Source organism: Bufo bufo, chromosome 4 (genome assembly GCF_905171765.1).
Source record: "Bufo bufo chromosome 4, aBufBuf1.1, whole genome shotgun sequence".
Taxonomy (NCBI): domain Eukaryota; kingdom Metazoa; phylum Chordata; class Amphibia; order Anura; family Bufonidae; genus Bufo; species Bufo bufo.
In genome coordinates this window covers 203,875,817-203,903,625 of record NC_053392.1, presented here as the reverse complement: position 1 = coordinate 203,903,625, position 27,809 = coordinate 203,875,817, and the positions used below count along the sequence as shown (strand labels likewise).

Below are 27,809 nucleotides of genomic sequence, written 5' to 3'. Positions count from 1 at the left end.
TTCCTATTACACCTTGCTGCACTGACTGCAGATCCAAATTGCCATTATACAGCTCTGTAATACCAGCAAACTGTTCTTATTAGGGTCCAAGTACTGATTGATACAGGTATTAACAGGGTTTATTACAAGGAAATATTTCTACGTCTTATTTGTCCTTGTGCGGTGCAGTTATATGTTCTAAAGCATTTTTTGGCTTGTATTAGTGGGGGGAAAAGGGCTTATTAGCCGTTGTGTGGTGAAGTGATAAAATGACAGCCCTTTTTATTATGTATTAGTGGCAAAGGTAAAAAATATTTCCCGCTCAGTGGTGCAGTTATCTGTTGTAAAGCCTTTTGTGGCATGTATTAGTGGAAAAAGAAAAATATATATTTGTCGCTCACCTATTGTGGCACGTGGAAAAAAATAAGGGCCTATTTGCCGTTCAGCGGTGCTATAATATGTTCTAAAGCCTTTTGTGGCAAGTGAAAAACAAATAAGGGCCTATTTGCCATTTAGCGGTTATATGTTCTAAAGCCCTTTTTAGCGTGTGTTAGTGGCAAGAAAATATATATTATTTGCCGTTTAGCGCTGCAGTTATATGTTCTAAAGCCATTTTTAGTGTGTATTAGTGGCACAAAAAAAGTATTTGCCATTGTGTAGTGAAGTGAGAAAATTACAGACTTTTTTGGGATGTTTTAAATTCCTTTTTATTTATTTGTTGATCTAACAGTATGTCAGATGGAGAAGTGTCAGGCCCTGCACAGGGGAGTGGCAAATGCCTAAATGTTTCTGGCGCAGGCACAGATCACAGCAGAGTAAGAGGCCGTGGCAGCAGGGGTCACTTTGAGAGGCCCGAGCTCCCAGTGTCAGCTAGCGGTCGTGTCTTGACCAGCAACCCAGCGGTTCTTGAATGGTTGTCTCGATCTTCGACTTCGTCGCAAGTTACATCAAACACCCCCAGCCAAGAGTCAGTGGGTTCATCAGATACAACCCTTAGTTGGCATGGCCCAGGAGCAGGCCCTGTGCCCTCACCTGTCCTCAACCTGCCTCTGTCCTTTTCTGTTCCATCAGCCAGAGAAGTATTGTATGCTGAGGGCTCAGCTCCACTATACAGTGAGGACAAGCTACTAGAAGACAGTCAGCAGCAACTGGCAAGCCAAGATGTGGAGGAGACATCCACCGCTTCCTCCACTAGACGGCCAAGTAGTGATTAGGAGAGTGGCGTGAGAGCTGGTGTTGTGAGCAGTCAGTCTCCTGACCCAGAGACGGTTGAGAAGAACATCAGTGACGTGCAGACAGTACTCGATGATGCTGTAGCTGATCGCACTTGGGAGCCGGGTGACTAATGGGCTTCATTTTTGCTTGTTTTTCTTTGTATAATAATGTAATATTATAAAATCCAGTCTCCATGATAAATCTGTAGCATGTGGGCCCCTTGTGGCTTTTACACACTTTCAAAATAATCCTTCAGCGGGGCGAATAGATGCTGGATGACCGGGACACTCCATGACCTTCCCAAGAGTTTCTGTCGGGAGCAGTGGTTGATTTTTGAGACGTCCGTATAGTGCGGTGGGAATCCAAAGACCCTCTCCATCTCCGTGCACCACAGGATGTCCTCCTTCCCATCCATGATGACTGGGAACTTGTGATGTTTTCCCTGATGAAGAGACCAGGGGCTGGTAGCTATGGTTTGAATCTTGATCAATTTGCTCCAAGCAATCTTGAAGCTTTGTCTTCTCATTGTCTGTAGCTACTAGAGGCCTGTTCATGCCAGGCAGGTTCCCCCAGAAGTATCTGGCTCAATGAGCAGCCAATACCGCACTTGGATCAATCTTGACAGAATTAGTCTTTAGGTGGAGAGAAATTGTTTTTTGGAATGCTTTCCCTATCTCAACCACGTTCTCAAATAACCAGAAGACTGGCCAATTCTCTCCTGTCTTAGGCAACACTTTATTGAGTAATCATGGAAAGTCAAAAAAAAGTTGTCCACTGCCACCATAAAGGCCTTTCCAGGTGCAGGTTAACCACAGATAAGCCATTACAAGGACTGCTGCCAATTATCTGATTGAATTGTCCCCTTTCTTCAATCTGTTTCCTGGTTATATTCTGTATGTCTCCCACATATACAATGTGCCCTGGATGGCGTACCCGTCCTATCATGATGGCGTCCTCACACACATCTGATGCCATATATTTTTCAACATTGATTCTAAGCTTTTTGAGAACCAGAAATCCTGTCTGTCCTTTCCAAAAGAACCGTCACACTCCTGAAATACTGTGTGCTGCTGGGGACCCTGCTCTTTCCACCTTGTAACTCTTAGTCCACAATCTTCAACAGGATCAGCACACTCTTTTGCTGAAATACTCTGCACTGCTGAGGAATCCTGCTCCTTTCACTCTCAGTGTGTGATATGCTTTCTTCCTTTTTTTTATTTATTAGAAATTCAAACAATACAATTCACGAAAAAAAAACATTACTATATTTTTTTCCCCTAATGAACCCTACCCCCATGTTCATACACAACTAACCCTCTCCCTTGTGATGCGTCTCCCGCCCCCCCATCAATAAGTGAGAAAGGGGGGGATAATGAGGGAGTGTAGGCAGGAGAACCTTAAAACTTCCATTCTCCCCAAATTTTAGTCAATTTTTCCTCAATATTTCTCAGCTTAAATAGAATGTTTTCATATCTCTTAATCTTAGGCTACTTTCACACCTGCGTTCGGGGGTGTCCGCTTGTGAGCTCCGTTTGAAGGGTCTCACAAGCGGCCCCGAACGCATCCGTCCGGCTCTAATGCATTCTGAGTGGACGCGGATCCGCTGAGAATGCATCAGTCTGGCAGCGTTCAGCCTCCGCTCCGCTCAGCAGGCGGACACCTGAACGCTGCTTGCAGCGTTCGGGTGTCCGCCTGGCCGTGAGGAGGCAAACGGATCCGCCAGACTTACACTGTAAGTCAATGGGGACGGATCCGTTTGAAGATGACACCATATGGCTCAATCTTCAAATGGATCCGTCCCCCATTGACTTTCAATGTAAAGTCTGGACAGATCCATTCAGGCTACTTTCACACTATAATGCAGACGGATTCTGAACGGATCTAAACGTCTGCATTATAGGAGCGGATCCATCTGAGCAGACATCAGACGGACCCGCTCTGAACGGTAGTGTGAAAGTAGCCTTACCAGGTTAACCCATGAAGTAATACTTAGTATTTCAAGAAAACCAAACCCAAGCAATCAAAAGTCTCGCCAAGAACATTATTTTAATAATAATGAATTGTCCCACCGTGTCCTCAGGCTTCACTGCAGGGACAAGTCACAGTGCCCCTCTAACATACCACATGTGCAGGGCATGGCAGTGTCACGCTGTTCTGCACCTCATTTGCTCCACAGACAGGATCCGTTTTTTGGGGGTTATTGTTCTGACGGATCAGAGGAACGGCAAAATAATCAGTGACATCAACACAAACTTACTGCTGACACCCTCTCCACTCTGTCGGGGGGCTCTACTTGTATAAGCGTTTAATAGAACAGGTTCTGTAGACATCTATGTGGAATCAGCTGATGACGGTGTAAAAGGAGTGCGCTTCTTCTTGGCGCTAATATCGACCTGTAAAGCTGAGTTCATGCTTGAGTTATTTGGTCAGTTTTGGCCCCGTGACTGCCCAAATAAGTGAAGTGTGCAATGATTCTAAAAACGACGCCTGTCATCTGCATGTCATACTGATTCACAGTATTATTTCACTACCAAAGCAGACTCCCTATGAGTGTTACTGCAAGGTACAGTGTTCTACACCACTATAAAGGCTCTCTGCAGCCAGGAAATAGGCATTTTTAACTAAATTTGCTGCAAATATATTCAGATCAAACCAATTTTTTTTCAAAACAATTTGTCGAATCGGCGAATCACATTTTTTTAAATTTCGCTCATCTCTAATCATCACTCATCATTTCACAGTATTTTGTAACAGTATTTTTGTTGCCATTTATATGGTAGATGAATTTGTGTGCAATTACATAGTCTTTTAAGTACATATTAACCACTTAATGACCAGGCTTGGAAATAAATTAAAGGGAGTCTGTCACCACCTGGGACCATTTTTTACTGTTTGTATTGCACTGTAGCTCTCCTATTGTCATTTTCAAATGTACCTCTATGTATTGATCTGGGGCGGACTGAGAACCCTCAGGGCCCCCGGGCAAAATAAATCAAGGGCCCCCTTACAGGCCCCACCCATGTTCTGCTGCAAGCCTCACCCTTGTCCCGCCTCCATGCCCCGCCTCCAGCCACACCCTACACAATATTTAAAGGGTTTCTACCACCTCGTTTTGAGAAATTTAGCTGTCAGACACTAGCAATCCGCTAGTGTCTGCTCTACCAAACAATGCTATTATAATAGCTTTTTGTGCAGCCGTTTCCATAAAAAACTAACTTTTATCGATATGCTAATGAGCCTCTAGGTGCTATGCGGGCGTCTTTTCAGCACCTAGAGGCTCGGTCTACTCACACAAAATGCCGCCCAGCGCGTCCCTCCAGCCCGCCCATCTCCTCTGGAATGCGATCCTCCCTCTGAGTCAGCGGACGAATTCTCGCGCATGTCTTCGGCGCAGTTAATGTCTGACCGCTTTCTGCACAGACATCTCCACTGCGCCTGCGCCGATGACGTCATAGTGCTCCAAGGAACAAACGCAGTGGAGATGTCTGTGCAGGGAGCGGTCAGACATTAACTGCGCCGAAGACAGACGCGCACAGCGCATGCACGAGAATTCGTCCGCTGACTCAGAGGGGGGATCGCATTCCAGAGGAGATGGGCGGGCTGGAGGGACGCGCTGGGCGGCATTTTGTGTGAGTAGACCGAGCCTCTAGGTGCTGAAAAGACGCCCGCATAGCACCTAGAAACTCATTAGCATATCGATAAAAGTTAGTTTTTTATGGAAACGGCTGCACAAAAATATATTATAATAGCATTGTTTGGTTGAGCAGACACTAGCGGATCGCTAGTGTCTGACAGCTAAATATGACAAAACGAGGTGGTAGAAACCCTTTAATAAGATTTCAAAGTTAAAGTAACACAAAAGGCACCCAGACCACTTCAGCTCATTGATGTGGTCTGGGTACAGTGTCCCTTTTGCAAATCGAGCTGCAATGTTCTAGAGAAACTGCATTGTTTACGTTCCAGCAATAAGTCAGCCTCTAGTGGCCGGCAGCCACCTGAGGGCTTCCTGGAGTAAAGCAGACCTTTGGTCTGGTATCTGAAGCTGGACGTCCTCACACTCTGCATGATGACCTCCAGGGTCATATTTTTCCCCATAGGAAAACATTGATTTAATGCTTTCGTATGGGGTGATCTAATCTCAGCGTCCATTAGTGAGCCTCTGTTAGAAACAGTCCCCTCCACCTTGTACTTGTTCCACTGATCTGCTACTTGCGGGCTACGTGGGCATGAGTTCAGTTACTTCGGCTCGTGATCCCGCGAGACCCATGACCTACAGCGGCGGGTCTCGCGGGATCACGCGCTGCAGGACGGGATTGCGCACCGAAGTGACTGAACTCATGCCCGCGCAGCCCACAAGTAGCGGAACAATTACAAGGTGGGTGGGGAATAGCCAAATTAAAAAATATTTTTAACCAAAAGGTGTGCTTTTGGTGGGTTTTGAAGTAATGGTGGTCTGTGGATGGCACTGTCGTGGGGGCTCTGTGGATGGCACTGTCGTGGGGGCTCAGTGGATGGCACTGTCGTGGGGGCTCTGTGGATGGCACTGTCGTGGGGGCTCTGTGGATGGCACTGTTGTGGGGGCTCTGTGGATGGCACTGTGGGTGACACATATATAGCACCTTATGCTATATATGTGTCATCCACAGATCCCCCCCATAACAGTGTCCCTGTGAGTGAATGACCCCCAATACAGGGTCTGGGGGCCGGCATCTGGTGTTGTAATGGCAGAGGGGCCCTGTGCAGTCACTGTATTCTATCGCACCGGGCCCCGCTCACTGTAATACTAATATTCATATGTGAACAAGAAGAGAAATCCTCTGCGATCCTCTCCCTCTCTGTACTCACAAACTCAGTAGCAGGCAGGCCGGGCGGCAGCGCAACTCACTGACGTCACGCGCCTGCTCCTCCCACTTTATGAATGAAGCAGGCGGAGCAGGCGCGTGACGTCAGTGAGTTACGCTGCCACCCGGCCTGCTACTGAGTTTGTGAGTACAGAGAGGGAGAGGATCGCAGAGGATTTCTCTTCTTGTTTGTTCACATATGAAAATTAGTATTACAGTGAGCGGGGCCCGGTGCGATAGAATACAGTGAGTGCACTGGGCCCCGCTGCCATTACCACATTGTTATTCTGCGGCGGGCCACCATCCCGGCCGGGCCCTCGGACCATGTCCGAAGTGCCCGACCGGTCAGTCCGCCCCTGGTATTGATCACTCTAATTTTGCCCCCAATAACCAGGTGTCATTCTGTCTGTGATCTTCTGTGGGTAGCAGGTTCATCCAGTGAACTTCATATGTGGCATAAGGATGTATAGTTCAGGCACACACAAAAAGGAAATTTGTACTTTCAGATGCACACATAAATGAGATATGCTCCTACATGGGATTTGCAGTGGTATCATAATGATGTTGGGTTAGCTTAGGAGGTGGGAGAAGAAGAGGAGGGGAGGATGGGCGTGGTTGGGCTTTATAAGTACATCCCCTTGGGCACTTTTATCCTCCCTGGCTGTCTGATTATGTCAGTAATTTTGTCCGCATCTGCATTTCCGGAGCGCGGCCCCGAACTTCCGGTCTGCAACCCAGCAAGAAAATAGAGCATGCGAACTGGAATAGGACTTCTCTATGTAAGTGGCGTCTATGTGCGGCGTCGGTGTTTTGCGGTCCAAGTGTGGTTCGGGGTTAGCGCTTCTGGCACTCGGGATTACTGAGAGGGAGGTTAACCTCATTATCCTAAAAAAAACTGCTTTTCAGGGGCAAAATAAGAGTTAACAGGACATAAAGGTATGATTTGAAAATGACAATAGGAGAGCTACAGTGCCATGCAAACAGTTGTAAATGGTTGAGGGTGAGGACAAACTCGCTTCAATAACCAGCATTTTATTTTTTATCTGTCTCCAGCAGCCATAATTTTTGTTTAGTCATTTAAAATTTCATTTATGTGGTTGTGTGAGGCCTGGTTTTATTTGAGAGAATTTCTATTATTTGGGGTGCTATTTTGGGCTACATATAAATAACGGTTGAATTAAATTATTTTTGCTGTGGAAATATACAACTTAGAAATAAGCTAAATTTTGCATTGTTTTATGTTTATTTTTCATGCCTTTCATTTTTCTAAACTAAATAAATTGCTAAAATGAATTCTTGCGATATGGCTACTAGTGTTGAGCGAATCGGGTTTGGATTGCTATAAATGAACCCGATTCATTTGTAAACTTTGTTAACAATATAGCCTCTGTCCTACCGTAACATGTATGGGTATCCATTCAGCAATCCAAACCCAACTTGCTCAACACTAATGGCTACCAAATACTGTATTTTTCACCTTATAAAACGCACCTAGGAGGAAAATAAGGAAAAAAATATTTTTGATCAGACCTGAGATCAGACCCCCTAATCAGGCCCCCAATGTTACTTGGACCTGAGCTCAGACCTCCAAGGTTAATCAGACTGCAGCTTAGAGACAAAATGTTACACTTCAGCTGAGACCCCAATCAGATTCCCAATGTTAATCAGGCCTAAGATCAGACACCCAATAAGACCTCAGATTAGACCAATAATGTTAATTAGACCTAAACTCAGTCCCCAATCAGACCTCAGCTCAGAAACCAATCAGATCTCAGATCAGAACCCCAATGTCTATTAGCACTCAGATCAGACAAAAAAAGATTAAACAAACCAGCTCACCTCTCCTGCTCCAGTGCACACTTATGCGCTCATGCTGTGCCCAGGTCACAGCACAGTTTGCGGCGCCAGCAGAATACCAGAGAGTGGGGATTACTGCCTGCACAAGGAGCAGCACTACTTCCCAATCCTACTCTGTACTAATAAGCGTTTCCATAATGGAAGCACTCATTAGTATTAACCCTATAAGACACACTGCCATTTCCCCCCTTTTGAGGAAAATGTGTGTCTTATAGGGCAAAAAATACAGTATCTTTATATAACTTTTTTATGTTTATGTAAATTGTGCACAATAAAATTTATTTTATACTAAATAATGGGGGTTTTTTTTGCAGTATTTTTTAATTACACTGTACCATTTATTTATTTTTATTCTGTTATGGCACTAAAATATATATGTGCACACTTTTTCCAAGCTTATAATGTATAAGTGTTTTTTTGCATGTTAATACATTATGCTCTGTGTCACTATGACATAGGATGCTGTTAGGGCAACACTAGTGTGTTCTAACAGCATGATAACTAGACAGCCAGCCATGAAGTTCTTTGTAGGTACTGATTGCAGATGGCTCTCCAGTTTTCAATCAGGTCACTGGGAAACCCAGTGACTTGATCATAAGAGGGAGTCCCCATTGATCATGCCGCAGCATGGACAGTGACAATCAAAGGATTAACAGATGGGATCAGAGCTTACTCTGACCCAGTTTGAAGCAGAATTCTGCCAGTAACAGCTAACTCCCCTCTATTGCAGTGACACCAAAAGATGTCACTGAAGGCCCTGCATTGGGATTTAGGCATCGTAACTTAGTCCTGTTTTTAGTTTTGTACCTAATCGCATTCAATTAGTAAAGTTAGAATTAAAATGAATTATACACTAGTCACCAAAACTCTCTGGAAACTTGGTAATTTCTTGAGTATTCCATTTTAAATGACTTTATGCTAAGATAAAAAAAAATCCAGTTACAGTTGCCTTGTTTGTACTTGTATTTTTACAGGCAATAATTTATGTCATCACTTTAGCATAATCATCCAGATAAACCTAACCATCCTTAACTCTGGCCAAGTGCATCATTTCTCTTTGCTGCTAAAATTATGCTAATATGCCATGGATTTATGCTTTTTGTAATGATATCATTTTATTGATTACAGCCATTCTGAACCAGGAGCAGAAGAGAACAGGATCACTTACATTTTGTTTTTCTTGATTACCACAATTTAAATGTATTACCAGAGACACACATCTTTATCACTGTCCAGTTACACATAATAACGTTGCTGAAATTGAATCTTTTCTAGGTTGTTCATAATCTTGTTGCTTACCTTAACATTGTTGTGTTTTTTCCCCACTAAAATATCATTAAGATGACATCTGGAGGTTACTGGAAATAATGTGCTAAGGATTAATTATTCTTTGACATGTATCTATAAGGAAAGATGTTCCTCTTAGCATGAGATGATATTCTTTTTCCCTTAATGTCCTCTGTAGTGATGGACGAACATCGGCCGGGACGACTCGCGAACGCGCATTCGCGATCACATGAACAGATGCCACTGTACGGCATCAGTCTGAGGCATCTGTTAACGCATACATTTTTGATATGCATTAAATAGATGGCAAAAATAGGATGTGAACTCAGCCCTAGTGTCAGAATAAGCACCAGTACACAGCGGAGCAGCGTGGCAGAGAAGGGAGGCCGCCATGTACTGCCAGAGCGCTACCTGTTCCTGGTGGTCAGGGATGAGGACTGTGTTTCCCAAGGATCATTTTCTACTGGGAAATACAGGGCACAGTATAATACACTAGAATCTATATAATACAGGGTGGGCCATTTATATGGATACACCTTAATAAAATGGGAATTAACTTCCTGTTTGTGGCACATTAGTATATGTGAGGGGGGAAACTTTTGAAGATGGGTGGTGACCATGGCGGCCATTTTGAAGTTGGCCATTTTGAATCCAACTTTAGTTTTTTAAGTAGGAAGAGGGTCATGTGACACATCAAACTTATTGGGAATTTCACACGAAAAACAATGGTGTGCTTGGTTTTAACGTAACTTTATTCTTTCATGAGTTATTTACAAGTTTCTCTTTGTTTACAGCCATTGACATGTCACTGAGGTTAACACGTGAGGAGCGGATAGAAATTGTGTTGATGTCTGGTGAACGCAGTAACCGGGTCATTGCAGCAGATTTCAATGCAAGACACCCTACGAGACCACCCATCTCCCATGCTACAGTTAGCAAACTGCTTGCTAAATTTCGTGAAACTGGTTCAGTGTTGGATTTGCAAAAATGTGGACGCATGAAATCTGTCTCTAATGAACAAACATCAGTGGATGACCCAGATCGGGTCTCAACGTCAGCATCTCAACGAGGATGACCCAGATCGGCGCACTGAATTTGCAGAATGGGCGAAACAAAAATTGGAACAGGACCCTCAGTTTACGCAGAAGATTTTGTTCAGTGATGAGGCAAACTTTTATGTGAATGGTGAAGTTAACAAACAAAACCACCGCTATTGTTCTGACACTAACCCACATTGGATAGATCCCTCCAAGACTGTTGGAACAAAAAAATTGATGGTATGGTGTGGTATATGGGGTACAAATATAGTGGGGCCATTCTTCATCAATGGAAACCTCAAGGCCACTGGATATGCAAAATTGCTACATGATGATGTGTTTCCCTCTTTATGCACTGAAGCTGGCATGTTCCCTGAGTTTTTCCAGCAAGATGGTGCACCACCACATTATGGGTGTCAGGTCCGAGCATCCCTAGATGAACAGTTTCCTGGAAAGTGGATTGGTCGTCGTGGGCCAGTTGAATGGCCCCCAAGGTCTCCTGATCTGACCCCCTTAGACTTTTATCTATGGGGTCATCTGAAGGCAATTGTCTATGCTGTGAAGATTCGAGATGTGCAGCACCTGAAACTACGGATACTGGAAGCCTGTGCTAGCATTTCTCCTGCGGTGTTGCTATCAGTGTGTGAAGAGTGAGAGAAGAGGGTTGCATTGACAATCCAACACAATGGGCAGCACATTGAACACATTTTATAAGTGGTCAGAAACTTGTAAATAACTCATGAAATAATAAAGTTACGTTAAAACCAAGCACACCATTGTTTTTCTTGTGAAATTCCCAATAAGGTTGATGTGTCACATGACCCTCTTCCTATTGAAAAAAACAAAAGTTTGATTCAAAATGGCCGACTTCAAAATGGCCGCCATGGTCACCACCCATCTTGAAAAGTTTCCCCCCTCACATATACTAATGTGCCACAAACAGGAAGTTAATATCACCAACCATTCCCATTTTATTAAGGTGTATCCATATAAATGGCCCACCCTGTATAAAGATATTAGCCCTACCACCGAATAATAGTACAATTAGGTGGTCATTTATTTAGAAATACCTCTATGTTAGGCGTATTTCTGACACAGATTGTGGTGCAAAGGTACTTAAGACACAATCTGCATATTTTTCTCGCTCATGCCATGTATAAAAAAAGGATGGCGTGGGCAGGAAAAGGGATACAGTTATGGCCATCCAGTTGTTGGATACCACTGCCATACATTGACCGGATAACACCTCTGTACAGTGACCGGAAAACACTGCCATACTGTGACCGGATAAAAGGGTATGAGAAGGCACAGTACAGGGAATGATTAGGGGCACTGCACAGGGTGTGGTAAGAGGGCACAATGCAGGGTATAAGGGGGCACAGTACCGGGTGAGGGGCACAGTACAGGGTGGGTGACACAGTCACTTGACCCGGTGACATTAGAAGGTCCTTATGGTGAATGCAGTTCATACACCACCATAATGAGAGGCAGGGAGTGAGACAGGGGTGTGATTATGTGGCTAGAGATAAAACAAATTGACTGTAGGTCAATACAGGCCCCAACAATTAGGCAATAGGCAATGACCTGACAGCAAAGAACTTTGGATTATGTGGCTGGGGGTATATTAGGTGGTCACAGGATAAATATATAACTGTCAGCCAGTAAAAGTCCCAAAAATTAGGCATTCATCTGACATAAAAGGCCTTTTATGCCACTGTATATACATAAGGCAAGGACCAGTCTTTGTTCTGTGTGGTGGCGGATATGTGTGGGCTGGCATGAGGAAATTCAATTACACTTGGTCATCACAAGTGTTGAATTCCCGCGAGATCCATGCCTTATTAATTTAAAAAAATGTGAGGTAGTCCACATTGTCGTGAGCTAGACGAGTGCACTTATCGGTCACGATCCCTCCTGCTGCGCTGAATGAATGAATGTTCGGACAGGACACTCAACGAGGGGCAAGCCAAGAGTTCCATGGCAAATTTTCCCAGCTCTGGCCACAGGTCAAGCAGGCACACCCAGTAGTCAAGGGGTTCCTCGCTTCTCAGTGTATCCACATTGGCCGTTAACCCAATGTAGTCGGACACCTGTCTGGTCTAGGAGTTCCCTGAGGCTGGATATCGGAGGGCGGCTGTCAATGGGTTGGCTGCAAGAATGATCTCATATCCGAAGTGACCAACACATCTTCAAACCGCCCTCTTTTTGCAGGAGTGGTAGGATTGTTGTGGATGGAAATTTCTCTGCCAGTGCCCGCAACAGCAGAATGCAGCATCTCTCGCAGCAATGCCTGGAAATGCTGCATTCTGACAGCCCTCTGTGATGCTGGTAACATGTCTGCCATTTTGTGTTTGTACCAAGGGTCTAAGTACGTTGCCACCCAGTACAGGTCCTTGACCTTTATGCTTTTTATACGGGGGTCCCTCTTCAAACACTGGAGCATGAAGGCACCCATTTGCACTAAATTGGAAGTGGTGGAGTGCCCTGGCTCCTGCTTATCGCTTAGGAGAATGTTGTCCTCGGTCTCCCCTCCCTAGCCACGGGCAACACCAGGGATCCCCGAAAAGTTTAAAGCCTGCTCTTCCTCCTCCTCCTCCTCCCCCCAGCCACCATCCTCTTCTGACTCCTCTTAAGACTCCTGCTGACTTGTCTCAGATGGAGTAGCCCCCCTTGACAGCTTGATCAATGACACAGCGCAATGCACACTCCAGAAAAAAGGCGTATTGTATGGCCGTGTAAGATCTTCTAAAATGGGCAGAGCTTTTCCTGGCCTGGCGCAAGATGTCCTAGACCCTGGGGAATTTGGCAATGAATCTCTGCACGACTAAGTTCAGGACATGTGTCATGCACGGCACGTGTGTCATTTTGCCCTGTTTCAGAGTGCTCAGCAGATTGGCACCGTTGTCGCACACCACTTTACTAACTGTCAAATTGAGCGGGGTTACCCTCTGATCAGACTGTGACTGCAGAGCTGAAAGCAGTGCAGGACTGGTGTGGCTCTTGGCTTCCAGGCGCAACAGCCGCAGCACAGCATGGCAAAGTCTCACCTGGCACGTCGAATAGGTTCTGGGGAGCTTGGGGGGTGCAGCGGAAGAGGCAGTAGCAGTGGAAAAGGAGGAGTCAGCCAAGGAGGAGACGGAGGATGGAGTAGGAGGAGGAGAAGAAGAGGCAGGCCTGCATGCAACCCGTGCCGGTAAAACCAAATCCACACGGGTGCTACGGGTTACATGCTTCACTGCCGTCAGAAGGCTCACCCAGTGGGCAGTAAAAATTATGTACCTTCCCTGCCCGTGTTTGCTAGACCACGTGTCTGTGGTCAGATGTATCTTGGCACCAACACTGTGTGCCAGAGATAAATTCAATAGCCGCTGAACGTGGCCATATAGTTCAGGGATGCCCTTCTGGGAGAAATATTTCCTTCCGGGACCTTCCATTGCGGTGTGCCAATGGCCACAAATTTGCATCAGTCTCAAATTTATATCAAAAGCAAGGGTGAATGGAAATACTTTTATATATTTAAAATAAATACACCCCCAAACTGGTTGCATCAGGTTGCAAATTCACCCCAAAAGCAAGGATGAATGGACATACTTTTATATATTTAAAGGTTTCTACCACCACATTTTGACCTAATTAGCTGTCAGACACTAGCGATCTGCTAGTGTCTGCTCTACCTAACCATGCTATTGTAATTCCTTTCTCTGCAGCGGTTACCCTAAAAAACGTAGTTTTATTGGTATGCAAATGAGCCTTTAGGTGCTATGGGGGCGTCTTTTCAGCACCTAGAGGCTCCGTCCACTCACCATTTCTGCTGCCCAGCGCGCTCCAGCCCGCCCCTCTCCTCTAGATTGACAGCCTACTCACGCCTGCACCGTGTGCTTCTGTATCCGGCGCAGGCGGACGGAGCCTCTAGGTGCTGAAAAGACGTCCCCATAGCATCTAGAGGCTCATTTGCATACCAATAAAACTACGTTTTTTAGGGTAACCGCTGCAGAGAAAGGAATTACAATAGCATGGTTAGGTAGAGCAGACACTAGCAGATCGCTAGTGTCTGACAGCTAATTAGGTCAAAATGTGGTGGTAGAAACCCTTTAAAATAAATACATCCCAAAACTGTTTGTATCAGGCCGCAAATTCACCCCAAAAGCAAGGTGAATGGACATACTTTTTTCTATTTAAAATAAATACACCCCAAAACTGGTTGTATCAGACTGCACTTTCAACCCAATAACAGATGCTTGGATTACTGCAATTACTGTTTAAAACAACCTAAAATCTGTAGTAATAGATCACTTATAGTAACCCCAATTAGTGCAGCAAGGTGTCATACAATAGCTCCTATTACCCAGGCTTTACACTCTTCTATTGGTCCCTACCCTCTCTCTTCAGTATGGATAATGCCTCCCTATTAGTGTTGGTCAAGCACCAAAGTGCTCGGGTGCTTGAATAGAACACCTCGGGATGCTCGGGTGCACAATGGAAGTCAATGGGAAAACCAGAGCATTAAACCAGGCACCCCCTGCTCTGAAGAGGGGAGGGTGTCTGGTTCACAGGAAAAAGGTCAGAAATTTATGAAAACACCACTGAAATGGTTCGGGAACAGCATGGGGAGGATGTCTGGATGCATCTTGGACTCCCAGGTCGCTGCTGGGAACGATGTTGTCCGAGTAGTACGCCACTTTTACAGACTGACAATAATACGCACAAAACCAAAGACAAAATCGATTTTAGAGGAAAAATTGTTAGGAAACATTCTTTTCTGTATATTTACTTGTATATAAAGTGCAAGTGCTGCCAAAAATTTCAAGGAAAAGGCACTTCGATACAACCTGTATATCACATAAAGGAGGGCCTCATTCGCATTGTTGTACAATTGTTCAGGTAGTGGGACTCCTACACTCATAAAGCCTATGCACTAAGTGAAAAGGCTGCCAAAAATTACAAGGAACCGGCACTACAATACACCATTTATTACACATAAAGGAGGGCATCCTACACACCCTTGAAAAATTATGATTAATGGCCTGCTGGTGACCCTCAAAAACTATTGGAGCAAGAGCCTGCTGATCTGATTATCTAAAACATTAGGGACGAGGGCCTGCTGCTGATGTAACCATCTAAAACATTAGAGGTGAGGGTCTGCTGCTGATCTGACCATCTAAAACATTAGGGGCGAGGGCCTGCTGGTGACCATCAAAAGCATTATGAACAAGGGCCTGCTGGTGACCCTCTAAAACATTATGGGTGAGGGCCTGCTGCTCAGCTGACCCTCTAAAACATTAGGAGCGAGGGCAGCCTAATAAGCATGTTGATATAATGGAGGAGAAGGAGGAGGATGAGAAAAGGGAGATTGTTCCATATACCCTTTTTAGTGGTGGAAGGGGTGCATGGGAATACAGTGTATTCAATACACCATAAAAGCCACATTTAGAGTGCCTTTTTGTTCAGCTGCTTTCCTCTGGTGGAGTAGAGAAGTCAGGGGCAATCCAGGCCTTGTTCATTTTTATAAGAGTCAACCCGTCAGCAATTTAAGTTGACAGACGGATGCGCTTATCAGTTATTATGCCCCCAGCAGCACTAAATACACGCTCTGACAAAACACTGGCTGCAGGGCAGGCCAGCACCTTTAAGGCCTAGAGCACCAGTTCGTGCCACGTGTCTAGCTTGGACACCCAATAGTTGTAAGGCACAGAAGGATCACTGAGGACGCTGACACGGTCTGACCATCTTCCAAAATGTTTCCCTCCTTGTGACACTAGGCCACACATCAGGTTGAGAGTGCTGGATGGGGGGTGTCATAAAACTGTCCCAGGCCTTGAAGAGTTTGCCCTGCCTCTGTTGAAACTGCTGTGTGTTCCGCTCGTATCACATCCTCGCTTGGCCAAGGAACTACGGACTCTGCCGCCAGCATTGTCAGATTGAATTGATTAGAGCAATTTTTCAACAAGGACCTTCTAGTATTCCACCGTTTTGCTCGTCCTCTCCACCAGAGGAATGAGAGATGAGAAGTTCTCTTTGTAGCGGGGGTCGAGAAGGGTGAACAACCAATAATCCATACAACGTTATTGGAACGGCGCTGCTTGCTACACCGTTGACACTTTATCCTTTGTTGCAATCATCCACATGATGTTATATTCTCCATATTATATAATAAAACAAATTCAAACACAATTCAATTAAGTTTAATTCGATTATTTTATTGAATGTTGGGATATATAGGCAGCAAAGCTTATTATGTTACCTATATTAATTAATTAATCGTAAAATATCCAAATCCATTACTGTAAATATCAATATATCATACAATTTCAACAAACTTCTAACTTAAAGTCCAGTCAACGGAGTGACTTAACCCCCACCGCCAAATCGTGAAGCAACATGGCCAAAGACATTGCGAGCCTAAATTAAATTTAATTGAAAGCTGTTTCAATCATATTTTGAATATCTGAATTAAATATGTCGTAACCTATATCAGATAACTGATCTTTCAGTAAAGACCTCTGGTGAATCCATTCAATTCCCAGTGCCTGTAAGAATTTTCCCCAATACTAAACATACATTTTTCCATTTGTTTATTTATTCTTTTGCGCATTTTTTTATTCCACGAATGCGAGATCTTTGTAAGACCATGCAAATTTTGGTATAATAACTGAAAAAATTACTTTAGGATTTCCAAGTAATTTACAAACTTAATAAACTTAACAAACTTTTAGCTAAAATATTATTTTGTCTATTTAGATTTTTCCTATTTCATTTTAACCAAACTGCAAAATAACTAAATTAGGTTTAGGTAATCTAGACAATAGGATTTTACATTCAGCTAATAAGTTGTTACATTTTAAACCCTGAACCGATCTCCATAAAATTGAATAGTTCTCTGGAAAACCCAAATTTATTGATGACTTTCTGTCTGTTGATCTTATTTGTGCCAATGATACTGTTTCTTTTCCCAGGATCCAAATTATTTTCTTTGTTCCTACAATTTAATGAACAAATAAATTAAGACGAATGTAAAGCTTAAAACATTTGGATTTCGATCTATCTAAATTTTTTATAACGCTATGATCTAATCCAATTTGTGCAGTCTAGGTAGCAGCTCCAATCCGGAAAGAATGTGCTGTTATTTTGAGATCATTAAGGCCGATATTTTTCAAACATATTTTGAGAATATAATTAAATTGATATATTGTCATTGGCATCCCATCCAAATGAATGAATAGTGGACCAATAAAGTTTTCTTTCTAATTAAAAGCCATTTATTAATGTTTTCTATTGGGCAAACTGATTTAATATGTAACTTATTAAGATGAATAAACATTCCTTTGCCCATATGATCAGTTTTGAACTTTTTAATATGAAGTTTTAATGAACTATTGTTACAATTAATATCAGAAATTAATAAAGGTGAGTCTGTTTGTTTGTTTTTTGCAGCTAATTCGCTAATTCTAAGAGTTGCAAAAAAGGCTAGAGAATAGGCCGAAGAAAAAGGGTAAGTTTCATAAGTGGAATTACAAACTAAAGGTAATTGAATAATTATTTTTTGTAATAGTTCTATAGAAATAGGCCTTGTTTTTTCCCTTCTCACTGAATTTTTATGAATACCTTTTATAATGTGTTTTATTTTGAAATTAAGTAAAGAATTGAAACGTTCTAACTTAAGAAAAAATGAAATGCCTAATAATTTTTTTGAAATGGCACCAGCTTGTAAACCTTTTCTGAAAAGATATAAAATAAAAGATATCATTTGAACTGTTTTAAGAACAGAATTGTCGAGTTTTTGATTTTTGCAAAAAGATCTCCAATATAGCCATGTGGCTGAATATGCAGCCCATGTATTTACAGCTAATGATTTTTTTTATTAATTCATTAGTTAATTTTCTGTCAGATTCTATGTTTGAACAGGGCATGGTATTCCAATTCTCGGGGCTTGAGGTACCATCGCAAAGAACTGTTTGAAACGCTGTCGGGATAAAGAATCGGCAACTATACAGGGAGTGCAGAATTATTAGGCAAATGAGTATTTTGACCACATCATCCTCTTTATGCATGTTGTCTTACTCCAAGCTGTATAGGCTCGAAAGCCTACTACCAATTAAGCATATTAGGTGATGTGCATCTCTGTAATGAGAAGGGGTGTGGTCTAATGACATCAACACCCTATATTAGGTGTGCATAATTATTAGGCAACTTCCTTTCCTTTGGCAAAATGGGTCAAAAGAAGGACTTGACAGGCTCAGAAAAGTCAAAAATAGTGAGATATCTTGCAGAGGGATGCAGCACTCTTAAAATTGCAAAGCTTCTGAAGCGTGATCATCGAACAATCAAGCGTTTCATTCAAAATAGTCAACAGGGTCGCAAGAAGCGTGTGGAAAAACCAAGGTGCAAAATAACTGCCCATGAACTGAGAAAAGTCAAGCGTGCCACTGCCAAGAGGCCACTTGCCACCAGTTTGGCCATATTTCAGAGCTGCAACATCACTGGAGTGCCCAAAAGCACAAGGTGTGCAATACTCAGAGACATGGCCAAGGTAAGAAAGGCTGAAAGACGACCACCACTGAACAAGACACACAAGCTGAAACGTCAAGACTGGGCCAAGAAATATCTCAAGACTGATTTTTCTAAGGTTTTATGGACTGATGAAATGAGAGTGAGTCTTGATGGGCCAGATGGATGGGCCCGTGGCTGGATTGGTAAAGGGCAGAGAGCTCCAGTCCGACTCAGACGCCAGCAAGGTGGAGGTGGAGTACTGGTTTGGGCTGGTATCATCAAAGATGAGCTTGTGGGGCCTTTTCGGGTTGAGGATGGAGTCAAGCTCAACTCCCAGTCCTACTGCCAGTTTCTGGAAGACACCTTCTTCAAGCAGTGGTACAGGAAGAAGTCTGCATCCTTCAAGAAAAACATGATTTTCATGCAGGACAATGCTCCATCACACGCGTCCAAGTACTCCACAGCGTGGCTGGCAAGAAAGGGTATAAAAGAAGAAAATCTAATGACATGGCCTCCTTGTTCACCTGATCTGAACCCCATTGAGAACCTGTGGTCCATCATCAAATGTGAGATTTACAAGGAGGGAAAACAGTACACCTCTCTGAACAGTGTCTGGGAGGCTGTGGTTGCTGATGCACGCAATGTTGATGGTGAACAGATCAAAACACTGACAGAATCCATGGATGGCAGGCTTTTGGGTGTCCTTGCAAAGAAAGGTGGCTATATTGGTCACTGATTTGTTTTTGTTTTGTTTTTGAATGTCAGAAATGTATATTTGTGAATGTTGAGATGTTATATTGGTTTCACTGGTAAAAATAAATAATTGAAATGGGTATATATTTGTTTTTTGTTAAGTTGCCTAATAATTATGCACAGTAATAGTCACCTGCACACACAGATATCCCCCTAAAATACTAAAAACTAACATCAAACTAAAAACTACTTCCAAAAATATTCAGCTTTGATATTAATGAGTTTTTTGGGTTCATTGAGAACATGGTTGTTGTTCAATAATAAAATTAATCCTCAAAAATACAACTTGCCTAATAATTCTGCACACCCTGTATTATATTTCCCTGGAATTTGTTTAGCCTTAATCCAGATGTTATTTTGTAAACAAATTAAAACTAATTTCCGTAATAAGTAGTTTAACCCCTTAGTGACCAAGCCAGCTTAGGCCTTAATGACCAAGCCAAATTTTGGAAATCTGACATGTGTCATTTTAGCTTAGAATAACTTTGTAACGGTTTTACACATCAAAGTAATTCTGACATTGTTTTCTCGTCACATATTGTACTTTACTTAGGTGTAGAGTTGAGCGGACACCTGGATGTTCAGGCTTGACAGGTTCGGGCAAACTTGAAAAAAAAGTTCATTGAAGTCAATGGGGACCAGAAATTTTGGGCACTAAAATGGCTCTAAAATAGTCCTGGAAAGGGCTAGAGGGCTGCAAAAGGCATCAAAATGTGCTTAAGAGAATGGCAACTGTTCTGCAAACAAATGTGGATAGGGAAATGACTTAAAATAACATAAAATACTGAAAAGTTAAAAATAATCTGGATCTAGGATTAGGAGGTTGAGGAGGCGGTGGATGGGTGGATGTGGCGGTGTAGGTTGACGTGGCTGTGTAGGTGGAAGCGGCAGTGAAGGAGGAATAGGTAGCCAACACTGATTTGTGTTATTTTTTATTTTTAAATTGGGGTATCACCCAAAATATTGGGACATATAACAAAATAAAACAAAGAATAAGTGCACTTGAGTACAAGAATGGATGGTTAAAGCTGGTATAAATGTCTGTTCTGCACAAGGTACGGACAAGTCCTGTGGGATCCATGCCTGGTTCATTTTAATAAACGTAAGCTTGTCCACATTGGCTGCGGCCTGTGATAATGCTCTCTGCCGTGCTAAACACACGTTCACACTATACACTGGCTGCAGGGCAGGTCAGCACCTCCAATGCTGACAAAGCTTTTCCACATTTTGGCCATGCTAACCATGCCTTCTCAGGTGCTGGCGGTGCCCCAGCTGCGTTGGCGACCTCTTCCTCCTCCTCTGCCTTCGCCTTGTGCTTCCACTGTGCAACCGCTGTCAGGTGGGAATGCCATCATCAGCGTGCACTTGTAGTCGCGCATCTTCCGATCAATAACAGATGTTTTCACTAAATTTTGTTCCCTGTCAGCAATGTAGTGCAGGGGTTCATTCACGGCAAAAGGGGGTTCATGTCACCCAGCAATAGAGCAGAAAATTTTGAGAGAACGAGGCCCATGTCACCCAGGCACAGCAGGGGTTCATTCACGGCAAAAGGGGGTTCATGTCACCCAGCAATAGAACAGAGGATTTTGAGAGATTTAGGCCCCTGTCACCCAGGCACAGCAGGGGTTCATTCACGGCAAAAGGGGGTTCATGTCACCCAGCAATAGAACAGAGGATTTTGAGAGATTTAGGCCCCTGTCACCCAGGCACAGTAGGGGTTCATTCACGGCAAAAGGGGGTTCATGTCACCCAGCAATAGAACAGACGATTTTGAGAGATTTAGGCCCCTGTCACCCAGGCACAGCAGGGGGTCATTCACGGTAAAAGGGGGTTCATGTCACCCAGCAATAGAACAGAGGATTTTGAGAGATTTAGGCCCCTTGTCACCCAGGCACAGCAGGGGTTTGTATACGCCAAAAATGGTAAAATGTCACCCGACAATTGAAAATAAGATTTTTTTCAATTTAGGGCACTAAAATTGGCACTTATTTGCATAAAAATGGCTCTAAAATAGTCCTTGAAAAGGCTAGAGGGATGTAAAAGGCAGTAAAATTTGCTTAAGAGCATGGAAACTACTATACAAACAAATGTGGATAGGGAAATAACTTAAAATAAAATAAAATAACAAAAAATTACAAATTATTAACCTGCAACTTACAGAAGGAGGTGGATATGGAGTCGGAGGTTGAGGAGGCGGTGAATGTGGTGTTGTAGGTGGAGGCAGCAATAGAGGAGGAGGAGGTAGCCAACAATGTTTATCTTTTTTTTTTTATTGGGGTAGGTAGCCCCCAAAATATTGGGACAAATAAAAAAAAAGAAAACAAAGAATAATTGCACTTGACTTGAGTACAAGAATGTATGTTTGATGGTGGTATAAATGTCAATTCTGCACAAGGTACAGACAAATCTTGTGGGATCCAAACCTGGTTCATTTTAATGAACGTGAGCTTGTCCAAGTTGGCTGTGGACAGGCGGCTGCGCTTGTCTGTGATGACGCCCCCTGCCGTGCTAAACACACATTCAGATAATACACTGACTACAGGGCAGGCCAGCACCTCCAAGGCGTATAGGGCAAGCTCAGGCCATGTGCCCAATTTGGAGACCCAGAAGTTGAAGGGGGCAGACCCATAATTCAGTACGTGTAGGCGTGTGCACACACACTGCTCCACCATGTTGGTGAAATTCTGCCTCCTGCTAAGACGTTCCATATCAGCTGGTGGTGCTGGTTGTTGTGGCGTGCTAACAAAGCTTTTCCACATTTCAGCCATGCTAACCCTGCCTTCTGAGGTGCTGGCGGTGCCCCAGCTGCGTTGGCGACCTCTTCCTCGTTCTCTGCCTTCGCCTTGTGTTTCCACTGTGCACCCGCTGTCAGGTGGGAATGCCACCAGCAGCGCGTCTACCAGCGTGCACTTGTACTCGCGCATCTTACGCTCACGCTCCAGTAACGGAATTAAGGGCGGTAGGTTGTCCTTGTACGGGGATCCAGCAGCGTGGCCACCCAGTAATCAGCACAAGTTGGAATGTGGGAACTCGGCGGTCGTTGCGGAGACACTGCAGCATGTAATCGCTCATGTGTGCCAGGCTGCCCAGAGGCAACGAAAAGCTGTCCTCTGTGGGAGGTGTATCGCCTGTGTCCTCTGTATCCCCCCATCCATGCACCAGTGATGGCCATGAGCTGGTCTGGGTGCCACCCTGCTGTGAACATGGTTCCTCCTCCTGCATCTCCTTCTCCTCATCCTCCACCTCCTCATCCTCCAGAACTGTGCCCTGGATGGACAATTGTATACCTTGGGTTTGTGGGTGAAGGAACCCACCTTCGGAGCCACTTGGGAATGACTGGCCGGAAACCCTACGAAATGATCCCTCTTCCTCCTCCTCCTCCTGTGCCACATCCTCTTCCATCATCGCCATGAGCGTTTTTTCAAGGAGGCATAGAAGTGGGATCGTAACGCTGAGAACGGCGTTATCGGCACTGGCCATGTTGGTGTAGTACTCGAAACAGCACAACAAGGAACACAGGTCTCGCATGGAGGCCCAGTCATTGGTGGTGAAGTGGTGCTGTTCCGCCGAGCGACTGACCCGTGCGTGCTGCAGCTGAAACTCCACTATCGCTTACTGCTGCTCGCACAGTCTGGCCAGCATGTGCAAGGTGGAGTTCCACCTTGTGGGCTTGTCGCATATGAGGCGGTGAGCGGGAAGGCCGAAGTTACGCTGTAGTGCTGACAGGCGAGCAGCAGCAGGGTGAGAACGCTGAAAGCGCGCACAGACGGCCGGCACTTTATGCAGCAGCTCTGAAATGTCGGGGTAATTTTTAAGGAATCTCTGAACCACCAAATTTAGCACATGCGCCAGGCAAGGGATGTGCGTCAAACCGGCTAGTCCCAGAGCTGCTACGAGATTTCGCCCATTATCGCACACCACCAGGCCGGGTTGAGGCTAACTGGCACAAACCACTCATCGGTCTGTTGTTCAAGGCCCGTCCACAGCTCCTGCGTGGTGTGGGGTTTGTCCCCCAAACAGATACGTTTTAAAACTGCCTGCTGTAATTTACCCCTGGCTGTGCTGAAGTTGGTGGTGAAGGTGTTACGCTGACCGGATGAGGAGCTGGTAGAGGATGAGGAAGCAGAGTAGGAGGAAGCAACAGGAGGCATACGGAAGCGCCCTGCAATCCTTCGGTGATGGAAGGACATGCGCCAAACTGCTATCCGCCTCAGGCCCAGCTGCCACTGCATTTACCCAGTGTGCTGTTATGGAGATATAACAGCCCTGACCGTGCTTACTGGTCCACTTATCCGTAGTCAGGTGCACCTTGCCACAGATGGCATTGCGCAGTGCACACCTGATTTTGTCCCCTACTTGGTTGTGAAGGGAAGGGATGGCTCGCCTTGAAAAGTAGTGGCGGCTGGGCACGACGTACTGTGGGACATCCACCGCCATAAGGCCTTTAACCTCTTGAGGACATAGGGCGTACAGGTAAGCCCTTGTGTCCTGGTACTTAAGGACACAGGGTGTACAGGTATGCCCTGGGTATTTTTGATCACTACCGCGCGGCGGGCGGTGATCGGAACCCCGTGCCTGCTCAAATCATTGAGCAGGCACTTGGGGCAAATGCGCCGGGGGGTCCTGTGACCCCCCCATGTATGCGATCGCAGAAAACAGCAGGTCAATTCAGACCTGCGGTTTTCTGCGTTTCCGGGTTATTCGGGTCTCTGAAGACCCGATAACCCAGAAGAGGATGGTGATGGTGGTGTGATTTCACCCCACCAATCACCATCCAGCGATCCTGAGTGGTGATGGTGACATCACCTCTCAGGATCGCCTCTGATTGGTCTGTGGGCGGGCCGGCGGCAGATTCAAATGATGCAAGCGCTCCTCTCCTCCTCCTTTTGTGTTCCCGGAGCCAGATGAGAGAGGAGCTGCCTGCACGTGTCATCCATCGGTGCCAGCATCACCCCATCTGTGCCCCCCAGGACCCGATCTGTGCCCCAGCACCCCCCATCTGAACTTCAGGTACATAGGGAAAGCATAGGGAAAGTTTGGGTTAGGCAGGGAAAAAAAGGGAAAGTTAGTTTGTAAACTTTTATTGTGCACGCTGACTGTGGCCGGCACTCTTAGCGTCCTGCCACTGTTAGCGCATCGCACACCCCACCGCTGATCAACTTCGGACGGTTGATCAGCGGTTTTGAAATTGTTTTTCTACATTTTTTTTCCCTTTTTTTTTTCTGTTAGTTTTAGGGTGAGTTCGTGAACACCCATACCCCCACACACACGCACACCAAATAAAGTTTTACAGACACGCACATACACTCGCAGACACACACTCCCCTATGGCCCGCCGGACGTTCTCGGCCGAGGAGGCATACGCCCAGCTTGCCTCCGACTCCGAGAGTCCCAGTGAAGATGAAATGACCCCATATTCCTGTTGACATCCGCGTCCTCCTCATCATCTAGCGATGATGATGAGCCCCCAAGGCTGCGGAAACGCCGCCAGGCAAAGCAAGGGGACCGCCATGTTAGGGACCCTGTGGCCCACACTAGTACGAGCAGCTCTGGGGCTCGTACTGGTTTCCCGGCCCACCAGTTAAATCCACCGGAGCACCCTGCCGGTGAACTAGTCTGGTGTAGCCCAGAGCGATACGAGCCCGTGATTCCTGATTTTGTAGGCCAATCAGGAATCCAGATTTCCACAGTGGGCTACACTGAATATGACTTTTTTTTGTCATTTTTTCAGTGACCCACTGGTAAATCTGATGGTGGAGCAGACGAACCTGTACGCCCAACAGTTAGTTGCTCAACACCCGGGCTCCTTTTTGGCCAGGCCCGGTGGCTGGACGCCGGTCAGTGCAGCCGAAATGAGGACATTTTGGGGCCTCGTGCTGCATATGGGCCTGGTCAAGAAACCCAGTGTCAGGCTGTACTGGAGTGGGGACGTCCTATACCAGACCCCACTTTACAGTACGGCCATGACATGCTCCCGGTTTGAGGCCATCCGGAAATGTCTGCATTATTCCGATAATGCAGCATGTCCCCACCGAGGTGATCCTGCCCATGACCGTCTGTATAAGATACGGCCGGTCATCGATCACTTTGGGGCTAAATTCATGGAGGCCTATGTACCTGGAAGGGAGGTCGCGGTTGATGAGTCTCTCATTGCGTTCAAGGGGAGACTCATTTTCCGCCAGTATGTGCCCTCCAAGCGGGCGAGGTATGGCGTGAAGCTATACAAAATTTGTGAGAATACCTCAGGGTACATTTACAAATTTTGTGTATACGAGGGGCGAGATTCCCGGATTCAACCCCCAGAATGTCCCCCCACTCTGGGTGTTACCGGGAAACGTATGTGGGACCTTATGTACCCACTGCTGGATAAGGGTTACCACCTTTACGTGGATAACTTTTATACCAGTATCCCCTTGTTCCAGTCCCTTGCCGCTAGATCCACGTCCGCTTGTGGGACCGTGCGGAAAAATCAACGCGGCCTGCCCACACCGTCCAGGTACCTATCCCCAGGGCTGAGACCCGTGCCCTTACCACTGGAAACCTGTTGCTGGTCAAGTATAAGGACAAGAGGGATGTCCTTATGCTGTCCACAATTCATGGTAACGGCATCACCCCTGTCCCTGTGCAAGGTACCGCGGCAATGGTCCTCAAGCCCGATTGTATCGTCGACTACAATTGGTATATGGGAGGAGTTGATCTCTCGGATCAAGTCCTCAAGCCATATAACGGCATGCTCAAAACCTGGGCATGGTACAAAAAAGTTGCAGTCTACTTGGTACAGGTTGCCTTGTACAACTCTTTTGTACTATCCCGAAGCGCTGGCAGCACAGGGACATTCCTCCAGTTCTATGAGGCAGTCCTCAAGGCCCTGATCTTTTCGGACCGGGAAAGAGCAGGCCGGAGTACCTCGGGAACTGTAGGCGCCCGAATCGTCCCTGGCCAACACTTTCCAGGTGTGGTCCCCCATACAGGAAAGAAGGAACGGACCCAAAAAAAGTGCAGAGTGTGTCGCAGGAGGGGGATACGGAAGGACACCACTACTCAGTGCGACACGTGCCCCGATCATCCGGGCCTCTGCATTGATGGTTGCTTCAGGGAGTGTCACACTTCCATGGAGTACAAAATTTATATCCCAATTTAGCACTGACATCGGATAAAACAACCTGGTTCTCAGACTTGAGACACCCAAAAAAACTAAAATAATTTATTAAAAGTAGACATATTAGGTATCGCCGCGTCGGTAATAATCTCCTCTATAAAAATACCCCATGAACTAACCCCCCAGATTAACACGGTCCAGAAAAAAAAAAAAAAAAAGTGAAAAAAAAGTATTTTTTTGTCACCTTACATAATAAAAAGTTTAATAGCAAGCGATCAAAAAGTCATATAGCCCCCAAAATAGTTCCAATAAAACCGTTGTCTCATCCCGCAAAAAATGAGCCCCCACATAAGATAATCGGATAAAATAAAAAAATGTAAAATGACTCTTAGACATTTTTTTTTGTATCAAAAAGGATAATATCGTCTAAAACCTAAACAAATGTCAAAAAGTAGACTTATTAGGTATCGCCGCGTCCGTAAGAATCTCCTCTATAAAAATATCCCATGACGCAACCCCCAAGATTAACATGGTCAAAAAACAAAAGCAAAAAATAGGTGCAAAAAAAGATTTTTTTGTCACCATACATAACAAAAAGTTTAATAGCAAGCGATAAAGAAATTCATATAGCCCCCAAAATAGTGCCAATAAAACCGTCCACTCATCCCGCAAAAAATGAGCAAAAAATGAGCCCCCACATAAGATAATTGGATAAAAAAAAATAAAAAAAAGACACAGACTTTAGAGATACCAAAAAAAAATTTGTATCAAAAAGGATAATATAGTCAAAAACCTAAATAATTGTAAAAAAAAGGTAGACTTATTAGGTATTTCCGCGTCCGTAAGAATCTCCTCTATAAAAATATCCCATGACCTAACCCCCCAGATTAACACAGTTAAAAAAAAGAAAGAAAAAAAAACGGTGCCAAAACCGCTATTTTTGGCACTTTTCCATTTCAATCCGTTTTTTCCTGTAACAAAACAAGGGTTAACAACCAAACAAAAGTTACAATTTATTACCCTGATACTGCAGTCTACAGAAACGCCACATTTGTGGTTGTAAACTGCTGTATCAGTAAAAGGGAGGCTGCAAAATGAAAGGACCGACATGGTTTCTGGAAGGCCGATTTTGATGGCCTTTTTTATTGACAGTATGTCCCTTTTGAAGCCCCCCTGATGCCCCCCTAGAGTAAAAACTCCCTAAAAGTGACCCCATCTAAGAAACTACACCCCTCAAGGTATTCAAAACTGATT

General features: G+C 44.8%; 1 pseudogene; it reads right to left on the bottom strand.

Annotated features, from left to right (window-relative positions):
• Window positions 1-1,423: 1,423 nt before the first annotated feature.
• On the bottom strand, window positions 1,424-5,461 carry LOC120999105 (annotated as a pseudogene).
• Window positions 5,462-27,809: the final 22,348 nt, after the last annotated feature.